Below are 27,777 nucleotides of genomic sequence, written 5' to 3' on the forward strand. Positions count from 1 at the left end.
GACCTTTCACTTGATTTTTTTAATAGAACTGAGTAGCAACTCCAATTGCCACTGTTTGACTGATTCTGAACGTTTTTATTTTTTTCTGTGCCCCTCCGTTCCAAAGTTCTCACCCCCCAGAGAAAAAGATGAAAATTTTCCCTTCAACTAACTACACCACAGAACTCTGTGGTTGCTTGTTTTTTTCGTCCTGTGGTTTACTCCCTGTTGGTTGAAGCAGGGATGGACATATCATTGGTGCAACAGGGGCCCAAGAGGTAACGGGGGTCATTTCTACCTCCAAAGCAGGTTCAGTTTTGCATTTTTAGGAGCTCTTGGGCTGCAAAGGGCCCATATATTGTTCTTGTATAGGGGCCCTTTTCTGTCTGTGTCCTCCAGTGGGTTAAAGGAAAAATTTGCATCTTTATTACCAAAGAGCAGAACTTCGGGATGAAGGGGTATGAAAAATAAAAAGAACCTGTTCCTGAATCAGTGGTACGGAGGCAAATGGAGGCGGTACTTACCGTAGTTTAAAATCTAGAGAAAGATCCTCTTTAAAAGTGTACAAAAAACAACATTTTTTATTTGCCGATACTCAATTTTATTCTAGAATGTTTTAAGGTCTTGGAACTTGAGTCTATATGGATGAATGGAAATGTAGCCTCAGCATTAGCAAGTTTCAGAAATTAATTCCGGGAGCTCATGTCTATGATGTTCAGAGCCATAATACGCAACCCACATTGTGGATGATACATGATTTCTTTCTATTTCAACATATTCAGTAATATGTAGCTAGTCTCCAAAAAAAGTGATTTTAGTAGTAAACACAGGGGCGGACACAGACTGTAGTGGGCCCCTGTGCAAGAATTTTTGCCCCCCCCCCCTGCCCCCCCCCCCTGCCCCCCCCTCCGTGCATCTCTGATTCCCCCCACTCCTAGTTAATTAATTGTATTTAAAAAAAATAAAACTTGTTATACTTACCCCCAGGGCCGGCTCCAGGTTTTTGTGGCCCCTGAGCGACAGAGTTTCAGTGGCCCCTTTAACACATACCATGATTCATGATGCACAGATACCACTGAGAAATATATATATATATATATATATATATATATATATATATAGTACAAGGCCAAAGATTTCACTTCTTACATTACATGAGCGATATCTACTGTAAGTTCTACAATAGCTCAGAAACCGGCGAATCCTCACAGCGCACAGTACAGACCGGACAGTATAGTCCTCCATACAGTATTATGGGCACCATATAATGCTCCATACAGGATACTGACCCCCTTATAATGCTCCATACAGGATACTGGTCCCCATATAATGCTCCATACAGGATACTGGTCCCCATATAACGCTCCATACAGGATACTGCCCCCATATAACGCTCCATACAGAATACTGAGCCCCATATAACGCTCCATACAGAAAACTGACCCCCATATAACGCTCCATACAGAATACTGTCCCCCATATAACGCTCCATACAGAATACTGACCCCCATATAACGCTCCATACAGAATATTGGCCCCCATGTAACGCTCCATGCAGGCTGTTCCCCCCCTTATAATGCCCCATGCAGGATGACACCCCCCTTTTAATGCCCTATGCAGGTTGTCACCTCTACCCCCCATAAAATGCCCCATGCAGGATGTCACCTCTCCCCCCCATATAATGCCCCTTGCAGGATGTCACTTCCCCCCTTTTCAATGCCCCATGCAGTATGTCAGACCATCCCCTCCCTTATAATGCCCCATGAAGGAGGTCACCCACCCACCCTCCTTATAATGCCCCATGCAGGATGTCAATTCCCCCCTCCCCCTCTTATAATGCCCCATGCAGGATGTCACACCCCCTCCCTTATAATGCCCTATGCAGGATGTCACACCCCCTCCCTTATAATGCCCCATGCAAGATGTCACTTCCCCCCTTCCCCTCTTATAATGCCCCATGCAGGATGTCACTTCCCCCCCTTCCCCTCTAATAATGCCCCATGCAGGATGTCACACTCCCCCCCCACCCCCATATAATGCCCCATGCAGGATGTCACTTCCCCCCTCCCCCTCTTATAATGCCCCATGCAGGATGTCACACCCCCCCTCCCTTATAATGCCCCATGCAGGATGTCACTTCCCCCCTCCCCTCTTATAAGGCCCCATGCAGGATATCACACCCCCCCTCCCTTATAATGCCCCATGCAGGATGTCACCTCCCCCCCATATAATGCCCCATGCAGGATGTCACCCCCCCCATATAATGCCCCATGCAGGATGTCACCCCCCCACCATATAATGCCCGATGCAGGATGTCACACACCCACCCCCCACCATATAATGCCCCATGCAGGATGTCACACCCCCACCACCATATAATGCCCCATGCAGGATGTCACCCCCCCATATAATGCCCCATGCCCCCATACATGAAAAAAATAAAAAAATCCTATACTCACCTCACTTCTTATCTTACCTGCTCCTGGCGCTGCTCCGGACTCCAGCGTTGTGCGCGTCTTCCCGCTCTGCACTGTGACAGGTCAGGAGAGAGCGCGCGCGGTGTAAAGACGTCACCGCGTCCTCTGACCTGAGACGTCACAGTCAGAGGACGCGGAAGACGCTGCGGAGGCACGGGGAGGGGTAAGTATTGTGCCGGCGCCGTCACATGACCGGAGATGTCCCTGCGCTCAGCATGGGGCCGGGGACCCATGCTGAGCGCAGGGACATCTCCGGTCATGTGACGGCGGAGGGTGATGTGACGGCGGGGGGTCCTGCGGGGGGGCCCCATGAGGAGACGCACAAGAGGGGGGCCCCAACGGGGCTCCGAGGGGGCCCCGACCGGCCGGGCCCCATGCTGTCATGCCCTGATGGCGGCCCTGCTGGAGGCTGGAGGGGCCCCCTCTCCCTCAGGGGCCCCCGTTCAATGAACCGGCTACATGGGCGGTAGGTCCGCCCCTGAGTAAACATCTGTGACTCACAGGATTTGGAGAAACAGCGCAGTGTGGACAGGAAATATGGTAGCATAATATTAATTTCCTTTAGGGAGACACCTCTGACAGTGACTTACCTCCCCTGGAAACAAAGGATTTAACATGTTAAAATCCAGAATGCTGGATCAGTCAATCATGAAAATGTGTGATCAGAGTAGAGTTTGGTGGCCCTAGGAACATTGGATTGTTGGGGTATATCACCAAATTTAACCGGTTGGGTCAAATTTAATCTAAGGTACATTAAACCCTTTACTGTTAGTTGGAGTATGTTAGTGGGAACACAGAGTCCACAAACCCAAAGTATGACAAGGATGAAGTAAAGTTTCATGAATTTTATTGTCACCGAACTTACCTGGTATAAACATGAGCTGATACCTTTAAAAGCTGCAGAACAGTTTACATTTCTAATTTACATGTGCTCCTAATAAATATAAAATGAAATCTGAATTTGAAAAGAATATGAAGAACCAATTGTGATGTATTCAAACACAATCCAGGATTACACATGGAGGAGTCTCACTTTGATGGTATCTTGTTGTGTCCCCAGTGTTTAGAAACTTGACTGCAGTTCCATGTCTTTTGAATGCCTTTTAATGTTCAGAGCTGCAGCAAAATCAATTAACAATCTCTCAGAGGACATCCTTTTGCAAAGTTTTTGGTATTCACCTACTTGCGTGTTTCTGGCCATTTAATTATAAATATGTTAATTACATAATTGAATTTTTTTTTACACCGGTCAATACTCATGGGCTTAACTGAAAAGAAACATTAGCCCTATATGAAGGTATTATCATCTGCAATGTTCCAAAATCTAACCTCATACTAACGTTTTTCTAAAAAACACACTTCTACATATTCTGTCTTTGCTTCTAATCATTTCAAAGACTGTTTTCTTGTGTCCTTTTATCATATAGTCAGCAGCCTTCTCTCTTATCTCGTGTCTGACCTTTACTTCATCTCTAAATCATTGTCCTCTCTATTTTATCAATCTTATCCACCTGCCGTAATCCAGAACATATTCATCTCATCAGTTCGGCTTTATTCTGTTCTTTTCACCTTCACCACAGTATGCGATGACCAAAGGAATGAAACCAGTTTCCGCTCTGTACATCCATATTTACTCTGTACATTGTCATTACACCTTACTGGCACTGTCAACTATGTGTGGGGAATATTAACGAGCGCAGAGATCTGGCGCTCACCCACTACTGATGAGAGGTTCCTCACTATTACTGTGCGTAGTGACAGGGAAAGGGACGCATAAAGGTGCTCGCTTGTTCCTTTGAATGGATCTTACAAGGGCTGACATTATCTCCTTGCACAACATGCTTTTGATTTTTGATGACCCTATGTTAGCACACGTGTGCACGTTGGCAGAAGAATGGGTTCTTTTTATGTTGATGTAATTACTTTTCTTTTTTTTTTTTGCTCTTTTACCTGATTGCCATTACCATATTCAGCGTTAACCATATGAATAGACAAATCTGTGTCCCAAACACGAACATGCTCTTAGGTTTCTTCTTTGTATATATAGATGATGCATCAGTTATCTCTGCTGAGGCTAAATTTGAGGACATCCCAGATAAAAAGCATACGGAGATTAAATGCAATATGATGCTTGGATCCTAAGCTGTCCATGCACGGATAGACAGCACTCTCTTCCGACTTCTCCATATACAGGACCGCTCAGCCTAGTGTTCATGTTCTCTATATGAGAGAACTGCTGTCTACCGGGACAGTTGGAAGGCCCCCATACATATTAGATGGCAGCCAAATCTCACTGAAATCAGCAGGTTTGGCCAACTTTTATCTAATGTGTTTGGGACCTATAGTCTAATGTACTTCTAATGCATTCTACAATTAGATTGTTGGCTTTTCATTCTCAAATGGATATGACAATGCTTGGCAGCTTATTAATTAACGTGTTGAAGAAGGGCACATTTATCCTGAACCTTAGCTTGTCTATAATTTAATAATTCGATGTTTCTAAACTATTGCATATCACCAGTGTCGGACTGAGGTGGCAAGGGTCTACCAGTAACATTGACTCTGAGGACCTACTGTTCAGCTACATGCAAATATTACATTCCCACCTTTCACAAATTTCCCGATGCTCCTATACAGTAATCAGCTAGATAGTTTGTTGAATGATGAGATGCTGCTTTTGTCTGTACTTAGTGAATCTAATGTATTCAGCCAGCTACTGCTCATGTTGGGGGGTAATTAGCTTACTCATGCATTGAGGCCCACCGGAGGATTTACCTGTTCCCCTGTGGGCTAGTCCAAACTTGTATTTCACTGTCTAAACCATAGAGTTAGTAGAATAATATAAAAAGTAAGTACCAGCAATCAAATAGCCAATTAAAATTTCTTGTTTTATTCTTGCATGATTAAAACATCAAAATGATTTTGGATATAATCCCATAAAATAGGAACCACCGCGATTATGGCCCTTAGTCATATGCATTTGGATGTGTTTGGTGGTTGAGCTGTTGAATGCTATTATGGCTTATACTCTATTCTAACCTCTTTTCTGGGTATTATTATACTGTTTGCACACCAGTTCAAACTATATATTAAGTACATCTGATTTTTTACATATTTATTATCTCTTGGGTGTACGCATGGTATATGCTTGCTTAGTTTTAGCGTCATTTTATATTATGGGGATTTCCCTGTTGGTTCACCAACCAATACATTGTTGTGTCTATTGTGTTGGATATATGTATGTTTATTAACTTATATGTAGTAAAATCAGTTTTTTATTTTAAAATACTTTGGTCCTTGCACATTTTGTATGTTTGGTTCTTCTTTGTTCACTATAACGTTAGCAGACTAAGTGCAACCATAAAGTTAGTAGAAATTATACTATTCACACAAAAACATTGAATCTGGACCTACATTTTTCATTTTTTGTTCTTTTTTCCAAAGTAACCCATACAAAACACTGAATGCACATAAATATCCATTTTTATGCAAACGTAAACTGCTATGCTACACATCTTTTTTTATGCTGAGGGTATTCTTTCACCAAGGCAAATTTTAACTAAGTCTAAATAATTATTAGTTACAAAAAAAAATTGCTGGCCTGGTATAAATATTTTTTTCTGCAACACAAATCATAGTTATTAAAATCACTGGATTAATGTAAATGTTGCCAAATTTAAAAAAAGAAAAATCATTAGTATTTTGAAGCCTCTGATTACCTTTATACTTGCTCTATGTATTGCTCAGCTACTAGGGATGCCAGCAGGTACAATAGTGCATGTTTGCTGCTTCAGTTCATTCACATCTGCTGCCACCGTATGCACACACAATAGTAACATAATGCTTATGAGAGTCTTTTTTATGATCTTAAATGTTAGTGCTTATAAAAAAACATATATCATATAGATATATATGGTATTTTTTAAAACTGCTTGCAAAAAAAATAAATATTACTAAATATATCAGTTCTAACTATTATTATATCAGATCATTGTTTACATCATAAAGTTATCAGTAGAGTCAAAAAGTTAGTGGGAATTCTACTTGTCTCATAAAAACATTGAATGTGGACCTTCATTTTCTGTTTGTGACCGTCTACATTTCATAGAAAAGCTGAAATGATGGATGACTTAAACTAGTTAAGCTGATGGCTGGAAGAAAGTATTGTGTTATTCATCATTCGTGACAGCCAACTATTAACAGATATCCGTTGAAAATGTAGTCATCATGGTAAAATTATCAGATGTTTTTTGATCTAGAGCAGAGATGTCAAACTTAAATACACAGAGGGACAAAATGAAAAGCGTGGACAAAGGCGCGGGCCAACCATGATATCTAGTAAAAAAGTCTACAATTGAGGAAGTTTTTCCTCATCATCAAATATAACGATAAACCTTTTCCTATAGAAACAAACTTAAAGGGGTTGTCCCGCGAACAAAGTACATTTTAATTAATAGATTTTGGAATAAAATAAACACATAATCACAAATAGGGTATACTGGAATAATATGTTATTTAAGAGCAGTAAAAGGCATATGGCCTAATTTAAATATAAAGGATGAAAAACTTTGAATTAATAAATAATATAGATAATAAATTATGATTCCAACAAAAGTATCCCTCCAAAAACAGTATGATACCCACACAGCAAATTTCTCCACAGTACCCTCCACACGCATGTTATAATGACCCTACTGTGATCCCCACATAGTGCTCCACACAGTATAATGGGCCCCACATAGTCCTCTATACAGTATAATGGGTCCCACATAGTCCTCCATACATTATAATGGCCCCACATAGTCCTCCATACAGTATAATGGGCCCCACATAGTCCTCCATACAGTATAATGGGCCCCACTTAGTCCTCCATACAGTATAATGGGCCCCACATAGTCCTCCATACAGTATAATGGGTCCCACATAGTCCTCCATACATTATAATGGCCCCACATAGTCCTCCATACAGTATAATGGGCCCCACATAGTCCTCCATACAGTATAATGGGCCCCACTTAGTCCTCCATACAGTGTAATGGGCCCCACATAGGCCTCCATACAGTATAATGGGCCCCACATAGTCCTCCATACAGTATAATGGGCCCCACATTGTCCTCCATAAGTATAATGGGCCCCATGTAGTCCTCCAAAAAGAATAATTGCCCCACATAGTCCTCCATACAGTATAATGGGGGGATGGTGCTGGTGTCGTGGGCCAAATATAATCACCCTGTGGGCCAGATTTAGCCAACGGGCCAGAGTATGGTATGTGTGATCTAGAGTGTTGCATATATGTTGGTCAAGAATGGTTGACCATTTGTTCTTTTATTCTCATTATTTACTTCCCACATCTTTTAGCCCTATATTAGCACTATAGTCAGGGGTGGATTAAGAGTAGCAAGGGCCCCGGGCAGTTTAGAAGGGGCCCCCCCCCCCTCCCCACACACACACACCTGAAGTATCACATGTCACATGATCCCCTGTGATAGATCATGTGATAGTTCACGTGAAATTAATTTGGCACAATATTAATTATAATATTTTTTTTTAGGCTGTGTGCCCACTATGCATTTTTTAAGCGTTTCCGCAGCGGCAATTTCGCTGCAGAAACACTTAAAAAAAGCTTGGTAGAAGGCCTGCCATGTTCTCCAATGATAATCCGTATGTGCTGTGCACATGCTGCGGAAATTTCCGCTGCGGATTATCATTGCGGAAAAATCCGCAGCATTACCCATTATTTTGCGGTGGCGCGGCGTTTTCGCCGCCATTGACTTGCATTGGAACGCATGGAATCCGCATCACTGCATCTGTACATACGTTTCAATGTGCGGATGGTACCCGGGTTTGGAGAAGAGGAGACTCTCCTCCGGACCCGGGTACCATAGAACCTGTAAAAACATAAAAAATAAATATTATACTTACCTTCTGAGGGCCCCCGGTGTCTTTATCCGATGCGTCCTGGCTTGCCGGCAGCTCGCGATGGTTTGAAAAGGACCTGCCGTGACGTCATTTAGTCATGTGACGGGTCACGCGACCGCTGACGTTGGCAGGCCATCAGAAGGTAAGTATATATTTTTTACCATTCTTTTACGGTCACACTATATAAATCCATGCCGGTTGCATGGATTTATATAGTGTGACCAAGTTGTCAAGCACTTTCCAAGTGATGCTAAAATCGCTTGGAAAGCGCTTGTCAACCCACATGCGGAAATGCAAGTGAAGAACGCTTCACATCCGCATGTCCTTGGCAGGAAAACGCATGTACAATCCGCATGTAAAATCCGCATGTACAATCCGCATGCGTTTTTTCTGCCAGGGAGATGCAGAAACGCTCAAAAAAATTCCGGAGCATTTCTGCATCGTGGGCTCATAGCCTAACATTAATTGTATGACTCAATATGGAGCACACGTAACCATCTATACACAGCAGGAGGCTGCACGAAGCCATCTATACACAGCAGGAGGCCGCACGTAGCCATCTATACACAGCAGGAGGCCGCACGTAGCCATCTATACACAGCAGGAGGCCGCACGTAGCCATCTATACACAGCGGGAGGCCGCACGGCACCATCTATACACAGCAGGAGGCCGCACAGCACCCCCCCAGAGACAGCAGGAGGCCGCACGGCGCCATCTATACTCAGCAGGAGGCCGCACGCAGTCACGCACACACACAAACATATACAGACATATACATTCATACACTCATAAAAACATTTGAAACACAAAAATACATATAAACAGACATCACACAATGATATCTGCCTGCACACACACACACACTCACTCAATCACACACACTCTCACACACACTCACACTCTCACACACACTCACCATCCCCCGGCTCCAGTCCTCCTGCTCCTCTCCGATGCAGCAGTGCAGGCTGGGCGCGCACTGCGTAACGTCACAGCTAGGAGACACGGCCGCACACAGGGCCGTTTCTCCTAGCTGTGACGCGGCCGGGCCAGCACAGGGAAGTTAACTGCTGCAGTGCTGGCCCGGCCGAAGAAGAAATAGCGGCCGTGCGTCGCTGCTGGGGGAGCGGTTCGGGGGCCCCCCCCGCCGCTGTCTGCCGGTATGTGCCATGGCGCCTTACATATAATGAGGGCAATCTGGCCATAGACACCCCGGAGCCCCGGGCCCCCTGGAGGTGCGGGGCCCCAGGCGGTAGCCCAGATTGCCCTCATTATAATCCGCCTATGACTATAGTGGCTAATACTGTCTGGCATGTGTTTTTCAGATATCTTATGTACCTATACAACTGATAGGCAGCTTTACCATATACTTGTATGTTTGTGTAACAAAGAGAAAATCTGTACATCAAGTGCACCTATTGCATCTGTATGCTCCTATTAGGTAAATAAAATTACTTGCGTTTTTATTCAGTTTTTGTCTCTTGTTGGTATGTCATGTTTTAAATAAAACTTCCTGGTCTTTGATAAAACTTTATCAATACAGTCATTTGCTGATTACTTGCATTTTTAGTGTATTTCCACAGTGTAAATGCACTGAAAACGCTTGTGTCTTTTATACCTGGAGATTTTCCACATCTAATTTAATTCTATTGGGAAAATCTGCTCATAAAATTCAGTGTGCTCACAAGAAAAACTGACATGTTGTGAATCTCAAACACGCACCGCAGGTCAGTGTTCACACCTTAAAAAAGCAAAGTTGGCATGAGATTTCTATAAATCCCATTCTCTTTGCTGAAACGTTAAGATGCTGAGGTTTTTGCACAGTGAAAATAAACAGCATCAAAAACTCAAAAGTCATCGTGGGACCTTAGCTTTAAGACGTGGTGTATTATTGAAACTTATCTGCGCTAGCCAAGTTTAAGACGCCATTACTCTTTAAAACCTGAAAGCTAGCACCTAAAGCTTGGGACCTATGTTTTAGTCTACTGAAATACATTTTAAGTAGTGTTGAGCGAGTATGTTTCATTAACCCTTTCGGCGAGTCCGCTCGGGTGCTCACCGAGTATTTTGGCGTGCTTGGCATTTTTTTTTACTGTCGCCACGACTGCAAGTGTCACGGCTGTTAGACTGCAGTGACACATGCAGAGATTGCCTGTTCAACACTAATTTTAACATAATGGTATAATAAATTTTATGCAATTTGCTACACGCTGGATACTTTTCCTTTTCTTGATGTCACCTCGTGGTTGATGTATTTTACTGATGCAGTTTGATAAAAAGAAAAAAAAAAGCTGTATGCCTTTAATAAGTTTGCTGCATGTTAAGGCAGACCCATTATTTTAGATACTTTTTAAAACTTTTGGGTGTGGAGTCCAAAGTGTCATCTTTAGTAGTTATCAGCTAGATTCTTCTGTCTCCCTCCTATACATGGTTCACCTGAGCGTGAATGTTTTCTCAATGGGGAGAGAGGAGTAGGACAGTATCATACATCTCATCTCCCTTCAGATTAAAAGTTCAGACATGTAAGTATTGGACTTTTTGCTTTACTAACTTTCAGATTCTTTTGTTTTCTAAAATAAAAGAATGTCCCTGTTGATTAAACTAATAAATTCCTGCAGGACTTTTTCAATTCTTCTAAACCCCCAGTGTGCTGCAATCCATAAGACCAAGTTCCATTACTTCATAATGAGACTACTGTATATTGAGAAGATCCCATGAGACTCTTTTAAATTGGAACACTTGATTTAAGTTTGTTACCGCTCACATAATTTATTGTACATAGCATTTTCTTGTATACATCACACATTTGCTTGTGAAACCTCTGTTGTGCCGAGCATAAAGAATTCTTAGGTGGAGACATGTAGATATAAATTATTGACTTTTTTCAATTATGTTGTTTCATGAAACACATTAGACATAGTAAGACCCATCACCATTCCCGACATGTCTGTCTTAGTAACTGCATGTATTTAGGGCTCGCTCACACGGTCGGTCGTCTATCCTAAGACCTGGTGCACACCATCTCATCTTTAGTCTGAGTGCGATCCGACAAAATATCGGATTGCACTCTGACCAATGTTATTCGATGGGGCTGTGGACATTTCCTAGTCAGTCCGAGGAAAAAATCACAGCATATCTGAGTTTGATCCGATATTTGGTTCGCACTCGGCCATGCAAGTCAATGAGTGCGTGGAAACCATCGGACTGCACTCGGATGACATCTGAGTGCAGTCCGATATCCGTGCACTGACACAATAGAGAAGATGGAGAAATTTTGTTCTTCATCTTCTGCTCACAGTGTTCCGATTCTGTCATCCTAGAGAATCAGATTAAACTATGCTGACACTCGGATCAGTTTGATCAGAGTGTCATTTGTATAATCGGATGAGAGAATCTATGGATGGCCTTCTGACCCAAGCCTTACGATAGTCTATCAATATCTCATTAGTGGAAGTCCAATTCCATGGATCAAGTGATCAAAGGATCCACAACACTTCGGTGAGCACAAGGTGACCTTCATTGTTTTCCAGGCACTGTTTTGTGTTGTATGGTTGATGCACTGGATATTGCCGCTCAATCCAATTAAAGGGAACCTGTCACCAATTTTTTCATGTGTGAACTAAGACTAGCACCTTAATCAGCGCCTGTGCTGCATTCCATAAAGGGGTATATAACCCCCTGACTCACCCTGTATACCCCCTAAAATCCTTTTAAAAGGATTCTATTTAAATCCTTCCGATCCTGTCCGATAGGCGTCGTTGCTGAAATAACTGGTGACAGGTTCCCTTTAAAGGGGTTTTCCAGTTTCAGAAAACCACTTCCTCAGCTGCAGTTTGTTTTAAAAATAAATAATTTGTGCTTTACTCACCCTTCCCTGGTACAATGCTGAGTCTCTGCCGCTACTTCTGGTGTCATGTCATTTGCCCCAATTTCCCTTAAGAAGCTGGAACGTCCAGTGAAACGTGTCGGTGGAGGGGAAGATCTTGATGTGTTTCATTATATAGAGCTTTAGACTTCTCTGAATCAGTATAGCAGCTTGCAATGTGTGGTGGCCTAAGGTGCACACACTATATAATACTAAGTACAATTAACTCTTTGATCTGATGACCATTAGTATGGCGATAATATACGACTATACTGTACTATATGGAAGTCTCCTGACTCTTATATTTTTAACTGATTTGAACTATATAAATTACAACATTAGTTTAAAAGTTTTAACCCTGAATTTTAAAAACAAATCGCAGGGTGGAAATTGGGTTTTAGTTTGCCATTGGCAAAAATACTTAATATTTTTACAGGATTATTAACCCTCCACACTAGAGTCATTATATATACAGTTATAACCACCAGCGTTGTCAACGTGGTGTCAGTGCTACAGAGAATAACAGATACCAGGAGCAGCGATGGACACTCAGCACCGGACCAGGGGAGGGTGAGTATAGAGTTTTTTTTTTTTTTTTATCAAACAAGCTGCCCTTGGTAAAGAGAGTTTTTTTTTCTGAAGCCAGAAAACCCCTTTATCTTAAATGGATTTAAAACATACATGTCACCCGATTTCACAGTACAAACGTTATACATTATTAAACAGACCTCTTAGAATTGATGAGACTGAAGTGCTTACTTTGAAAATCAATGTTTGAATTGCTTGTATATAAGATGAGCATTTTATGAGTCCAGTTATAAAATGAAATCCCTCATGAGTCTAAGTCCGTCCATCCAGCCTGAGTGACATCTGCAGCTTATACTGAGCAGTGTGAGATCTCCGCAGCGGGGAGGTGGCACGCTGAGAAGCTGTCAGTCAGATTAGGTGGGCAGAAATTGAGTTAAATGTGAATAAAAGATTATACATACATAACAAAGACATATATTAACAAAGTAAATACATATCCATATCAGGTCTAATGTCTCATTCAGACATCAGTTTTTTTCATATATAAGAAAACTGGACTGAATTTCATAAGTGATTTTCATTAGCGTTTCATAAGATTTTCATCAGAGTTTGATCAGAGTTTCATCAGTTTTTCTCTGATAGATAAGAGAAACTTTTTCTCCCCATCAGTCTGTGAAAAATGGACAGCACACATTGCATCCAAGTACAGTCTGTTTTTTTCACAGACTCATAGACTTCCTTAACCGTTTTTGATCCTACACTCAGATCAGTATCGGACATGTCTCTTCGAATTTTCACCAATCGGTCAGAGAAAAAAATCAGACATGATGTCTGAATGAGACTTAAGAGATCTACTTAAAGCACCACTCCAGTTTTTTTTTCCAGCACTGGAGTGGCGCTTTAAATATAAACCCCCTGCCCCAGGGCCATATACTCACCCTCCGACGTCTTCACCGTTTTTTGGCACCACTCCAGTCCTGTGGCGCCAACATGTGAGTGCAGCTTCTGACTGGCCGGAAGTCACAAGAGTGTGCCACTGCTCCATTCTAATAGGACATTTCACAGCCCCCTCCACGAAATCTATGGAGGTCCTACTGGTTGAACTCCAGTTATCAGCGAATTATCACCTATCCTGTTAATAAAGTGTGAACCTGGGAATAACCCTTTAAATAGGACAGACTTTTCTAGTGACAGATTTGCTTTACCCGTGCAACACATTAGAGAATGCCAATTACAGTTATTTGCAGATGAAACCCAAATTTTTGATAAAACAAAAAAAAAGAATCTGCATTGGCTTAATCATACAGTGAAGGTTACAGGATGTACAGTGCACATTTCAATTACACTTTTCTTCCCCTGTGATCATTTTGAAGCAATACTTCTAAGAAATACAAAATGTGCAAAGACCTTTCTAAGTAAAAGTCAAACCATGCTTCTTGTTAATTGAAAGAAAGTATGGATTTGCTGATTTCCAGCACAGAGGTCACTGAAGAATGCTTTTGCATCAAGGCATATTTCATTTTAACAAGTATTAGGGTCTATAAAGTAAATAGTAAAACAATTCCATTTTCCTGACCATGGCTCCTGGTCTAGTATACTGATGACAGGATGAAGCCATGCTTTATTAAGCCGGTGGTGGGGGGAAGCTAATTCTGGGAAGCTGTATTTCACACCAGGAGCTGGAAGTGTTAGGTGCAGCTTAGCAGAATCAATTGTTACAGCAGTGATTGCATTTGAATGATGGTTGACTGATTTTTTTTCTGTTTGTAATGAAAGAACATAAATAAATGTGTCTTTAAAGAACAGGTTATTTTCATAAAGGGGTGTGAATATCACTGGCTTTCCGCACATTTCTAGTATGATGTTTGACGCCCTATGCCAAAAAACTCATGAGCAGTATAATTAGATTAAACTGAAAGCAATGGCCGTCCTGGCGTCGCTCTGCGCTGCCATGTTTAATGGTCCACATCTCTCTGCAGGCTGCCTGTCACATCCAGTGATGTCATTCATGGTTCTGTAGGAAATGTGCGGCATGACTTATCTAGCAACAAAGGCTGACTGATTGGAAAAGCCAAAAATTAACTAGTTACATGGATTATATTGTTCAAAGGGATATCCATTGGTATGTACACCACAGATAGCCGTCTGTCCTCGTACCCAGCTCTTGTATAGCTCCGGCTACTTCAGGATAGTCTTCTGACCCCAGTGTGTGGTGGTGCACACAAAAATCTGATGCTGAATGGCAGAGGCATGCAGTGCTGAGAAAAGCTGGGAAACTGAAGGGTAAGTATACAGTCTGGTCTGGGGTCTGAATATTTTTATAGTCAAATTTAACAGTGCCAGGTCACTTGAAAAGACCGATCTGCCAGATCGGAAGTTGAAGAGATGCAAGGAGAGCAGGGCAGTTTTGGAAGGCTAGGTGACGGAGGGGGCACCCTCTCCCTACAGATCGGCACCCTCGCAATGTAATTGCGAGCTGCTCATCATTGTCATGGAAACACAAAGTCAAATAATAACCTCCTTCCAGCTTCGGTGGCCTGTTAGACCATGCCATGAGCATGATCTAAAAGGCGCTCTCTCGCTGTCACCCTTATAGCTATGATGCAATGCATTATATCAGTGATCAGAGTAAAAAAGTTAAAAGTCCCATGGAGGGACTAAGGAAAAAAAAGTAAAAATGTAAAAGAAAAAAAATCACAAAATGGAGAACAAAAATATGAAAACAATATTATACCAATAAATACATATATTTATGTAAAAATAAAAAGAAACATTTTTTTTGTGTAAAAGCGGCGAAACAAAAAAACATTATATAAATGTGGTATCACTGTAATCGTACTGACCTGAAGAATAAAGCAGCCTTATCAATTTTACCACACAAACAATGACATTAAAAATTCTAAAAAAAACAATTCCTGAATTGTTGGTTTTTATTCATTCTGCCTCCCAAAAATCAGAATAGAAAGTGATCAAAAAACGTCATGTGCCCGAAAATGGTACCAATAAAAACGTCTACTCGTCGAGCAAAAAACAAAACCCCACATTTTTCCATATGGAAAAATTATAACTTTCAAAATATGGCAAGGCAAAAACTTTTTTTATAAAAAAAAACAAAAACATTTTTTAGTGTATGATACTAGCCAAACCTAAAAAAACTATATAAATCTGGTATCGCTGTAATCGCACCGACCCAAAGGATAAAGTCGTCTAATCACTTATACCGCACGAGGAATGGCGGAAAAAATAAATAGAACAAATTCTTCACCTGCTGTTGATTTGTTCATTCTTCCTCCCAAAGATCGCAGTAAGGCTCGGCTCACATTTATCCTGCGCTCCGTCAGAATGAAGATGGTGATGAAACTTTTTTTTCAAATTTTGTCCATGTACGAGAAAAACGGATGACACTTGTACCACGCTGTGATCAAACTCTGATCAGAATAATTGGTCCTTTTTTTTCGTACGTGGAAAAATCAGATGTGTAAATGAGCCCTTAGTCTGTCCTTCCCGCTACAGTCCTTTGTACATCTAATATGCTTAACTTCTTCCCGCATTAGAGTGTTCATTATCATCCTGGAAAGCAGTGTCAAACTGAGGTGCCAAGGGCCCACCAGTAACTAACTCCAGGGCCCCACTTTTCAGCTGCATGCAAATGTGACATTATCCTCAATCACAAATGTATATAACAATGAACTGGGTAGATTGTTAAATGAATAAGATGCTGCCTTTGTCTGTACATAGTGATTCAAGTATATTGTGCCAAGTACAGCTCATATAAAAGGGTGGTGGCCCACTCCTGCCCAAGGGCCCACCGGAGGATTCTCCTGTGGGCCAGTCCAAGCCTGCAGGAAAGAGGTCTTAGATTACAAGAAATCAAAGGTTTGCAGGTGCAGGTCCTCTAAGAAGGATAACAAATATTGTAAAAAGTAATGTAAAAAAAAGTTTTTAAAATATATTGTAAGATGTCACCTGGAAAAGTCCTAGTCGAGATGTATGTGTCACCGAGGTGCCAAGCCTTTGTGATGTAGGACCTGGAGAAGCCGGCTCCAACACGTGTAGTGCTGAGAGGTGTTTTTAATGAGCCTGGATTTTGGGTTCAGGTTTTAGGAGCGGCCATTAGAGCCGGGACTTGGAACCGGCTATTTAAGGCAGCTGGTGCTGTCTTTCTGTGGTCTGTGTGTGGAAGGAGGAAAAAACCTGCTTTAGCACTCCCTCACACTGCCATACGAGATGATATTTTATCGGATAGCACTCGGCCCAGTGTTGTATTATGGGCCAGTACAGATCTGTGTTATTTTTCTCATGCTGATTCGGCATAAGAAAACAATGACATCATGCTGCGAGTGCATCTAAAAATTGGATCATGCGCACCCATACAAGTCATCTGAGTGCAGTCTGACATTCAAGGACACAGAGAATGGAGAAGATGGAGGAATTAAGTTCTCCATCTTCTCTGCACCTGTGCTGCGATTCTCTCATGCGAGAATCTACGGCAGTGTGAGCGAACCCTTAGGCTGGTTTCACGCATCGGGATATTTCCGGTACTGGAAAAAACGGTACTGGAGATATCCGTGTCCCGTGTGTCCGAGTGTGTCACACATGTGGCACATCAGGAACACACGGACCAGCGCCTGGGAATCAGCGCTACAGTTATCGCTGTTCCCAAGCGCAGGTGCTGAATGCTGCCCTCATCATGGTTCCTGCTGGCGCTACCATCAGCACCAGCAGGGACAATGATGAGGGTAGTGGTAGTCGGCTCTCTCAGTGTTACCACCTGAAAAAATAAGAATAAAATCAAATCCATATACTCACCTCTTCTAGGTGTCCCCTGCTGTAATCCATGCGACCGCTGCTGCCGAGGAGCCAGGGAGAATGAGCCGCTCCGGAGCTGCAGCTCAGCAGCGGTGTCCTGTCACTCACTGAGTGCAGCTCCGGAGTTGCTCATTATCCCCAGCTCCTCGGCGTCAGCAGTCGCATGAATTACAGCGGGGGACAGCTAGGAGAGGTGAGTATATGGATTTTATTTCATTCTTATTTTTTCAGGTGGGAACACTGCGGAAGCAGACTACCACTACCCTCATCATGGTCCCTGCTGGTGCTGATCACAGCACTGGCAGGGAACCATGATGAGGGCAGTGTTCAGCACCCGGCGCTTAGGAACAGCGCTAACTGTAGCGCTGATTCCCAGGCGCCGGTACGTGTCACACACTATGACACATGCATGTCATCAGTATGTGTTCAGCGTGAGGTACTTTTGGGGACCGTGTATCCGCAAAAAAAGGACGTCAGTGTGTGGAGCACACGGATACACGGTACATGAAAACACACTGGGATGTGCACAGACCCATAGATTTTAATGGGTCTGCGTGTGTGTCTCTGGTACGTGTGGAAACTGTCACCACTCGTACTGGAGATACTGACGTGTGAAAGAACCCTTAGGCTATGTTCACATGCTGCATTTTTTGAGGAATCCCTACAATGTATAAAAAAATGCTAACATTTAAATCACCTCCCTTTTTCCCTGTTTAAAATAATGGAAACAAAAGCATATTTGGTATCGCCACATTTTTAAAAGTACGATCTATTAAAATATGGAATTTATTTAACCCGATTGAAAAAACAAATGTCAGAATTGTATTTTTTTATTACTTCACTTTCCTGAAAAAATTTAATAACAAGCAATCAAAGCATCTTATGTACACCAAACTGGTATCAATAAAAACGTCAGCTCTCTGCGCAAAAAGCAGCGCCGCAGCACCAGAAAAACAGAAATGTTAAAGGTCTCGGAAAATAATGACAGAAAACAAAATCTATTTTTACAATTTTCTGTATGTTTCACCACTTGGGAAAATAAATTATTATTTATTATTATAGCGCGATTTATTCCATGGCGCTTTACATGTGAAAAAGGGGTATGCATAATAAAAACAATTATAATCAGTGCAGGTTTGGTATCGCCATAATCGGAGTGACCTGGACAATAACCGTAAAAAAAAATGCAAAAGCAATTGCAGAATTTTTTTTCACCATTACCCTTCATTTGTAATTGTTCTCTCTATTAATCAGTACATCTTATGGTAAAATGAATGGTGGCATTTAAAACTACAACTTATCCCATACAAAACAAGTCCTCATGAGGCTATGTAAGCGAAAAAAGGAAAGTTATGCTTCTTGCAAGAAGGGGAGAAAAATAGGAAAGCTCAAAAATGTTAACCCGTTACAAGACCAGGAGCAGACAACATATTGCCAGCTGTGGTCCTTGTGTGCACATGGCCGGCGGGAGCAGTTACAGTAATATACCACATACACACAATGTAGACCTCAATGAGCTCCTGCACCGGCCATTTTTCTGGAGACCTCCGCTCACTCTGTCTGGAAAGCCACGCAAACATGGCGTCGTAGAGGAAAGCAAGCCGCACATGAAAACAAAGAAGTTCTCGCTCTAGTGCCCACACGTGCGGCTGTACTGTAGGGCTGCTGTACTGTAGTGCTGCTGTTACTGTCAGCCGGTGGTTTCCGGGTGTTGTGTTACTAGGTGCAGCAGGAAGAAGCGGGTTTGTTATTAGCAATGCTTGCAGCCATCTTTGTGGAGCAGATTGCGGGCTCCGGCGGTGCAGCAGCGGAGTGCTAGGAACTTGCCTGGACTCTGCAGTGTCCTCTGTGGGCTCTGCCAGTGCTGGACTGCAGACCACTTGTGTCCTGCTGATTGTAGGTACAGGTGTACTTACTACTGTGTGCCATGTTGTGTGAGTATCTGACCTGTCAGGAATTTGTCCAATGCTGCCATTTATTTATGTGCATCCTAGCAATGAGGTTGTCCCAGGTAAGTCCTAATGTATAATGGGGCTGTGGTAATGTCCATAGTCTCTGCGGATCGATGGGGTGTGTGGAGCCATCGACTGTCGTCTGCTTCTTGTGCCGCCTTATGGGGGAGAGCATCCCTCTAAGACCCCCATTCATCATTGTCTGGATCAGATTTTATCCACTTAAGGACTTTTTTGACACTTTTCGTTATTGTGCTTTCATTTTTTTTTTAATGACACCAATCATGTAACCATGTAATGTAATGAGGTTAAATAAAATTCCGAACCTTGTTTTAGGGGAAAAAAAAAAAAAAAAGCGCATATATATATATATATATATATATATATATATATATATATATATATATATATATATATATATATATATATATATATATTCTTTTTTTTCTATCTTTCCATTCATAGACGTATTTTGTGCACGGAGGTGACACTTTTTTACTGATGCCATTTTGGAGTGCATATGACATTCTGATAGTTTTTTATTGCAGTTTTTTTGTATGACGCGCACATGGGAATTCTGTTTTTTTCTTCCCCCATCATTTAACCTGCCATTTAAATAATATTATATTTTGATTGGTATTATCATGTCTGAAAAAATCCAAATAGGGCTTATTTTATTTTTTTCAAGGGGGGTATAATTTAAACTGTTACATATTTTATTGCGTCTTTATATTTATATATATATATATATATATATATATATATATATCATTTTTTTTTATTTATTTTTAAAACTATTTTTGTTTTGTTTGCTTAATTTTTTTGTCTCCTTGGGCGACTTGAACCAGTGACTGATTGCTTAGGCTACCTTCCCACAATGAGTATTTGGTAAGTTTTTGATGTTGCAGATTTTCTACACCCATTAAGGCTGTGTGCCAGCTATGCATTTTTCAAGCGTTTTTGCCGCGGAATTTCCGCAGCGAAAACGCTTTGTAATATGTGCCCCATGGTCCCCAATGATAATCCGCATGTGTTGTGCACATGCTGCGGAAATTTCCGCTGCGGATTATCATTGCGGAAAAATCTGCAGCATGTCCATTAATTTTGCGGACACGCAGCGTAATCGCCGCCATTGACTTGCATTGGACCGCGTGACATCCGCATCACTGCATCTGCACAAGCGGATATCACACGGTTCAATGTGCAGATGGTATCCAGGTCTGGAGGAGAGGAGACTCTCCTCCAGACCTGGGTACCATAGAAACTGTAAAAAAAAGAATTTAAAATAAAAAATAAAGATTATATTTGCCTTCCGATGTCCTCCCGGTGTTTTCTCCCCAACCGTCTGGTCTGTTGTATGGGTCGCGGTGTTGTGAAGGACCTGCCATGACGTCATTGAGTTATGTGACCTGTCACATGACTTAATGACATCACCGCAGGTCCTTCACACCACCGCGAGCTGCCCAAGACACCGGACGCAGCAGAGAAAACGCCGGGAGGACATCGGAAGGTGAGTATAATCTTTATTTTTTACCATTCTTATTCTTTTTTTTTTTTTTAACTAACTTGGTCACACTACTATAAATCCATGCCGGTTGCATGGATTTACAGTTATATGAAAAAGTTTGGGCACCCCTATTAATCTTAAGCTTAATGTTTTATAAAAATTGGTGTTTTTGCAACAGCTATTTCAGTTTGATATATGTAATAACTGTTGGACACAGTAATGTTTCTGCCTTGAAATGAGGTTTATTGTACTAACAGAAAATGTGCAATCTGCATTCAAACAAAATTTGACAGGTGCATAAGTATGGGCACCCTTATCATTTTCTTGTTTTAAATACTCCTACCTACTTTTATTGACTTACTAAAGCCCTTTTTTTGGTTTTATAACCTCATTGAGCTTTGAACTTCATAGCCAGGTGTATGCAATCATGAGAAAAGCTATTTAAAGTGGCCACTTGCAAGTTGTTCTCCTGTTTGAATCTCCTCTGAAGAGTGGTATCGTGGGCTCCTCAAAACAACTGTCAAATGATCTGAAAACAAAGATTATTCAACATAGCTGTTCAGGGGAAGGATACAAAAAGCTGTCTCAGAGATTTAACCTGTCAGTTTCCACTGTGAGGAACATAGTAAGGAAATGGAAGAACACAGGGACAGTTCTTGTTAAGGCTAGAAGTGGCAGGCCAAGAAAAACATCAGAAAGGCAGAGAAGAAGAATGGTGAGATCAGTCAAGGACAATCCTCAGACCACCTCCAGAGAGCTGCAGCATCAACTTGCTGCAGATGGTGTCACTGTGCATCGGTCAACTATACAACGCACCTTGCACAAGGAGAAGCTGTATGGGAGAGTGATGCGAAAGAAGCCGTTTCTGCAAGCACGCCACAAACAGAGTCGGCTGAGGTATGCAAAAGCACATTTGGAGAAGCCAATTTCTTTTTGGAAGAAGGTCCTGTGGACTGATGAAACCAAGATTGAGTTGTTTGGTCATACAAAAAGGCGTTATGCATGGCGGCAAAAAAACACAGCATTCCAAGAAAAACACTTGCTACCCACAGTAAAATTTGGTGGAGGTTCCATCATGCTTTGGGGCTGTGTGGCCAATGCCAGCACCGGGAGTCTTGTTAAAGTTGAGGGACGCATGGATTCCACTCAGTATCAGCAGATTCTTGACAATAATGTTCAAGAATCAGTGACAAAGTTGAAGTTACGCAGGGGATGGATCTTTCAGCAAGACAATGATCCAAAACACCGCTCCAAATCTACTCAGGCATTCATGCAGAGGAACAATTACAATGTTCTGAAATGGCTATCCCAGTCCCCAGACCTGAATATCATTGAACATCTGTGGGATCATTTGAAGAGGGCTGTCCATGCTCGGCGACCATCAAACTTAACTGAGCTGGAATTGTTTTTTAAAGAGGAATGGTCAAAAATACCTTCATCCAGGATCCAGGAAATCATTAAAAGCTACAGGAAGCGACTAGAGGCTGTTATTTTTGCAAAAGGAAGATCTACTAAATATTAATGTCACTTTTCTGGTGAGGTGCCCATACTTATGCACCTGTCAAATTTTGTTTGAATGCAGATTGCACATTTTCTGTTAGTACAATAAACCTTATTTCAAGGCAGAAACATTACTGTGTCGAACAGTTATTACATATATCAAACTGAAATAGCTGTTGCAAAAACACCAATTTTTCTAAAACATTAAGCTTAAGATTAATAGGGGTGCCCAAACTTTTTCATATAACTGTATATAGTGTGACCAAGTTGTCAAGCACTTTTCCAAGTGATGCTAAAATCGCTTGGAAAAGCACTTGATAACCTGCATGCAGAAATGCATGCAAAGACGCTTGACAAACGCTTCTACCTGGCGGGAAAAACGCATGTAAAATCCGCATGCGTGTTTCCTGCCAGGGAGAAGCGGAAAAAATATGCAGCATTTCTGCATCGTGGGCACATAGCCTAACAGTTTGGTTACTTGCTTTTTATTTTTCATTGCGTTTTTGAGTGCAGTGTCAAATACCACAACCTCATCTTAGGAACTTAACCTGAAGGTGCATTTTCACTGGACATTCAGGCTACTTTCCCACGATGAGCTTTTGATATTTTTGCTGCTGCACATTTTTGCTGCGTCAAAGACGCAGCATCTTACAATTCTAGCGAAGTGGATGGGATTTATAGAAATCTCCTGCCCACTTTGCTTCTTTTTAACACTGCGTAAACTGACCTGTAGTGCATGTTTCAATTCCATGCATCCAAGCATGTCAGTTTCTTTTGCGGGTATGCTGCGTTTTATGCGCAGATTTTCCCCATTGACTTACATTAGATGTGAAAAATCGGCAGCAAAAAAACCGTACCTGCATTTTTAAAAAACGCATGTGATCCACACCTAAGTATGTCAATAAAGTTTTGTCAGAGCAAAAAAACAAAGTATCAAACACAAAGCACCTTTATTTACAGCATGACACACCAGAGACAAAAAACCCCGCCGCCATAAAATCCGTGTACAGTTAGCGCAGTTCCCAAGTGCTGGGTGCTGAACGCTGCCCTCATCATTGTGCCCTGCTTGCGCTGCAATCAGCACCAGCAGGAACAATGTAGAGAGTAGTATTCTGCTCCCGCTGACTCCAACTGTAAAAATAAGAATAAAATAAAAAAAATCCTTATACTCACCTGTCCTAAGTGTCTCCTGCTGTAATCTATGCGACCGCTCATGCCTAGGATCTGGCGAGAATGACGCGCTGCAGCGAGTGGGGCCTGGAGCTGCGCTCAGGGAGTCACAGGACACCGCTCACTGAGCGCAGATCTGGAGCGAGTCATTCTCCTCGGCTCCTCGGCGTGAGCGGTCAGATGGGTTACAGCGGGGGACATCTTCGGACAGGTGAGTATAAGGATTTTTTTATTTCATTCTTATTTTTACAGTTGGAGACAGCGAGAGCAGAATATTACTCTCATCATTGTCCCTGCTGGTGCTGATCACAGCGCAGCAGGGCGTAATAATGAGGGCAGTGTCTAGCACCTGGTGCTTGAGAACAGTGCTAACTGTACGCTGATTCCCAGGCGTCGGTACGTGTCACAGTGATGTCATCAGTGTGGGACGTTTTACGGCCTGTGCAGCGGGTAAAAAACAGACATGTCAACTTGTTTTGCCACAGACACACGGTCCATGGAAACACACTGACATGTGCATAGTCCCATTCATTTGAATGGGTCTACATGTGTCAGTGTCTCCAGTACGTGTGGAAACGGACACCACACTTAATTGAAACACTGACATGTGAAAGAGGCCTTATTCTGTGTACACAAGCCCTGCGCTGCAGAGAACAGTGGCCGCCTATGCGCAGTGGGCGAGCTATTACAGATCGTTCAGTGCGCATCTGAAGTGAAATCGGCCTGTCTGAACAGGCTGCTCAATGGCTGCTGTCCAGCCAACATGTTTCCGGTAAGCAGTCGTTTAGCATTGCGCAATTGGTCTATATACCAGAGTATTGCGGTATAGAGTGAAATTAGGGTTTTCACTCTGAGCTTTGCAGGTGTATTCATGTGGCAGTTGCTATCTCCTCAGCTGCCCCTGGCTTCCATGGTAACCCATTGGCTGTACGTGATTGTTAGAGATTGGACTTCATATGGTTAAACTGCAGTGATTGATCCCTATGGTTACAGACTGATGCCAGCCGTATCACATCTGCCTGGCATGTAGCAGGCTTGGCTCCCGTGTCAGCTTCTTACAGCCCTTAGCGACCTTCAATTTTATATGAAAATGTATGTCATAGATGGTTAAAGGGGTTGTACCAAGAACAAAGTTCAATTTTAATCACTAGATCTTGGAATAATAATAATTTCCACAATTGGATATATTTAAATAAAATGTTCCTGTGCTGAGATAATCTTATAAATGTGCCCCTGCTGTGTACTGTGTAATGATTGTGTCTGACCATGCAGGAACATGGTCTGATCATACCACATCTCCTGGGCAGGGGGGAAGCAAAAGAGTATACAGACATTACAGCAGGGGAGGAAGCAAAAGAGTATACAGACAGGACAGGAGGGGATCACAGCTGATTCTTTCTGTGAGGTAAAACATTTCCCTGCCTGTTTTTTAACCGTTTTGCCTCAAGAGAAAGAATCCTCTGTGATCTCATATTGCAGTGTCTGCATAATTTTTCCTCCACCCCTGCCATTACACAGTACACAGCGGGGGCACATTTATAAGATTATCTCAGCACAGGAACATTTTATTTAACACATCCAATTGTGGAACTTATTATTCTAAGATCTGTTAATTAAAATGAGCTGCGTTCGCGGGAAAACCCCTTTAACGTATTGATCCCCTTCTGGTCCTTGTGTCCGCTATTGCCACCTGTTTTTCTGACAGCACTAGGATGACGCACTGATGGGATCACGGTACTATTCCTTTTTTTCAATGATCCTTTTTCTTTGAGTAGGAGAGTTTTGGCCACAAATTGTATCAAAAACATTTTTTTTCTTTTGCCCATAGGCTATAATTGGTGTGTGTACTACTATGGGTAATGGGAGAAACACTGATGGAGCTCACGTTTGAAACACTGAGATCTGAAGGAGGCCTAATATTGCAATTGATGACATGTGGCACCCCCCCACCATCACGTGTTATATATATATATATATATATATATATATATATATATATAAACGCATAAGAAGAAGAGGCAGCACTCCAACGTTGCCACATCTGATGGACTAATAAAGTCCCTTTTTTTCACAATTTTTGGAGTGCTGCCTCTTCTTCTTATGCGTTATATATATATTGAATGACGGAATCATTGTCTGGGAAGCTCTACACCCAATTTTCAAGTCTAGTGCCGTTCCGTTTTCTTATTTAATATATATATAAATAGTCAATGGTCAAAATTGTTGGTACTCCTCATTTAATGAAATAAAAACCCACAATGGTCACAGAAATAACTTGAATCTGACAAAAGTAATAATAAATTAAAATCTATGAAAATGAACAAATGAAAGTCAGACATTGCTTTTCAACCCTGCTTCCACAGAATTTTTAAAAAAATTAAACTCATGAAATAGGCCTAGACAGAAATGATGGTACCCTTAACCCCTTTATAGCTTGTGCCGTATTTGTACGCAAAAGGCTCTAACCCCCGGTTCAGTGAGGGCTCCGGCGCTGAGTCCGCACTGAACCGGACACATGACAGCTGATTCTTACAGCTGACGTGCCCACAACAGCCGCGGGTGGAATCGAGATCCACCCACGGCTGTTAACATGTTAAATGCCGCTGTCAATCTCTGACAGCGGCATTTAACATCGCCGCGCTGGAAGCTCGTCACTTACCCCGCCCATCGGTGACCCCGGCACGTGATTGCGGGTCACTTATGCGTGGGCATGACAACCCTGGGTCTGCAGCAGACTCCAGTGGTTGTCATGAGCTGATCGCTATGAGCGCCACCTAGTGGTCGGCGCTCAAAGCACAGAACCATTTCTGCTACATAGAGGTGATCTGCTGATCACCTCTATGTAGCAGAGGCGATCAGACAAGTGCTGCTTCTAGTCCCCTATGGAGACTATAGAAGCATGCAAAAAGTGAAAAAAAAAATGTTTTTAAAAATATTAAAAAAATATAAAAGTTTAAATCACCCCCCTTTCGCCCCATTCAAAATAAAATAATTAAAAAAAAAAGCCAATATACATATATTTGGTATCGCCACGTTCAGAATTGCCCGATCGATCAATATAAAAAAAGAATTAATCCGATCGGTAAACGGCTTAACGAGAAAAAAATTCTAACCGCCAGAATTACGTTTTTTGGTCGCTGCAACATTGCAATAAAATGCAATAACGGGCGATCAAAACATCGGATCTACCCCAAAATGGTATCAATAAAAACTTCAGCTCGGCGCGCAAAAAATAAACCCACACCCGGCCCCAGATCCTGAAAAATGGAGACGCTATGGGTCTTGGAATATGGTGCCATTTTTTTTTTTTTTTAGCAAACTTTGGAATTTTTTTTCACCACTTAAATAAAAAAGAACCTGTACATGTTTGGTGTCTATGTTTTAGCATTCAGTGAACGTGGTAAAAAAAAAAAAAACATCTGTGGTATTGCACTTTTTTGCAATTTCACCGCACTTGGAATTTTTTTCCCGTTTTCCCGTACACGATATGGTAAAACTAGTAATGGCGTTGAAAAGTACAATTCGTCCCGCAAAAAATAAGCCCTCACATGGCCATAGTGACCAAAAAATAAAAACTCTATGGCTCTGGGAACAAGGGGAGCAAAAAACGAAAATGCAATAATGGAAAATCCCAGGGTTGCGAAGGGGTTAACTAAATATTTTGTTGAACAACCTTTTGAGGCAATCACTGCAATCAAACGATTCCTGTAATTAGCAATGAGAAAGTGTTAAATCTTCATGAGGGGAAAAGGGCATCTATGTGAATACAGCCTAACCCTGCAAAATCCATGTTAAATCTGCATTGTATTATGTGGGTTTAATATCAGATTGCAGGTAAAAGATCAACTCTATAGTCGATAAAGGATGATGACAACCTGGCGATGGTGGGACGTAATGCTATTCACAAACATGGATGCAAGGGGTGGGTATGGACCTCAGAGAGATGGGGGACCCCCACTTGCGACCCCATTTGTGAGCCGCAATGGAGAGCAGCTAGAGCAGCTCTAGTTCACTAACCTAACTGTTACCTAACTGCCTGTCATGAAATGCCACATTTCACATTGACATTCAGA

General features: G+C 42.0%; 1 protein-coding gene across 2 annotated transcripts in view; it reads left to right on the top strand.

The window, feature by feature from the left end:
• Positions 1–27,777, top strand: part of ENOX1 (ecto-NOX disulfide-thiol exchanger 1) — a 691,503-nt gene that overhangs the window by 160,991 nt on the left and 502,735 nt on the right. Inside the window, exon 1 of one of the 2 annotated variants that reach the window (XM_073663901.1) lies at positions 19,278–19,509. The exons of the other annotated variant lie outside the window; for it this stretch is intronic. The gene's annotated coding sequence lies outside the window, so the exon portion shown is untranslated. Of the gene's footprint in view, positions 1–19,277; positions 19,510–27,777 lie in introns of those variants that run through there. 2 annotated transcript variants of the gene reach the window in all.

This window comes from Phyllobates terribilis, unplaced genomic scaffold (genome assembly GCF_046119375.1).
Source record: "Phyllobates terribilis strain yellow unplaced genomic scaffold, ASM4611937v1 Scaffold_2__4_contigs__length_985480577, whole genome shotgun sequence".
Lineage (NCBI taxonomy): Eukaryota > Metazoa > Chordata > Amphibia > Anura > Dendrobatidae > Phyllobates > Phyllobates terribilis.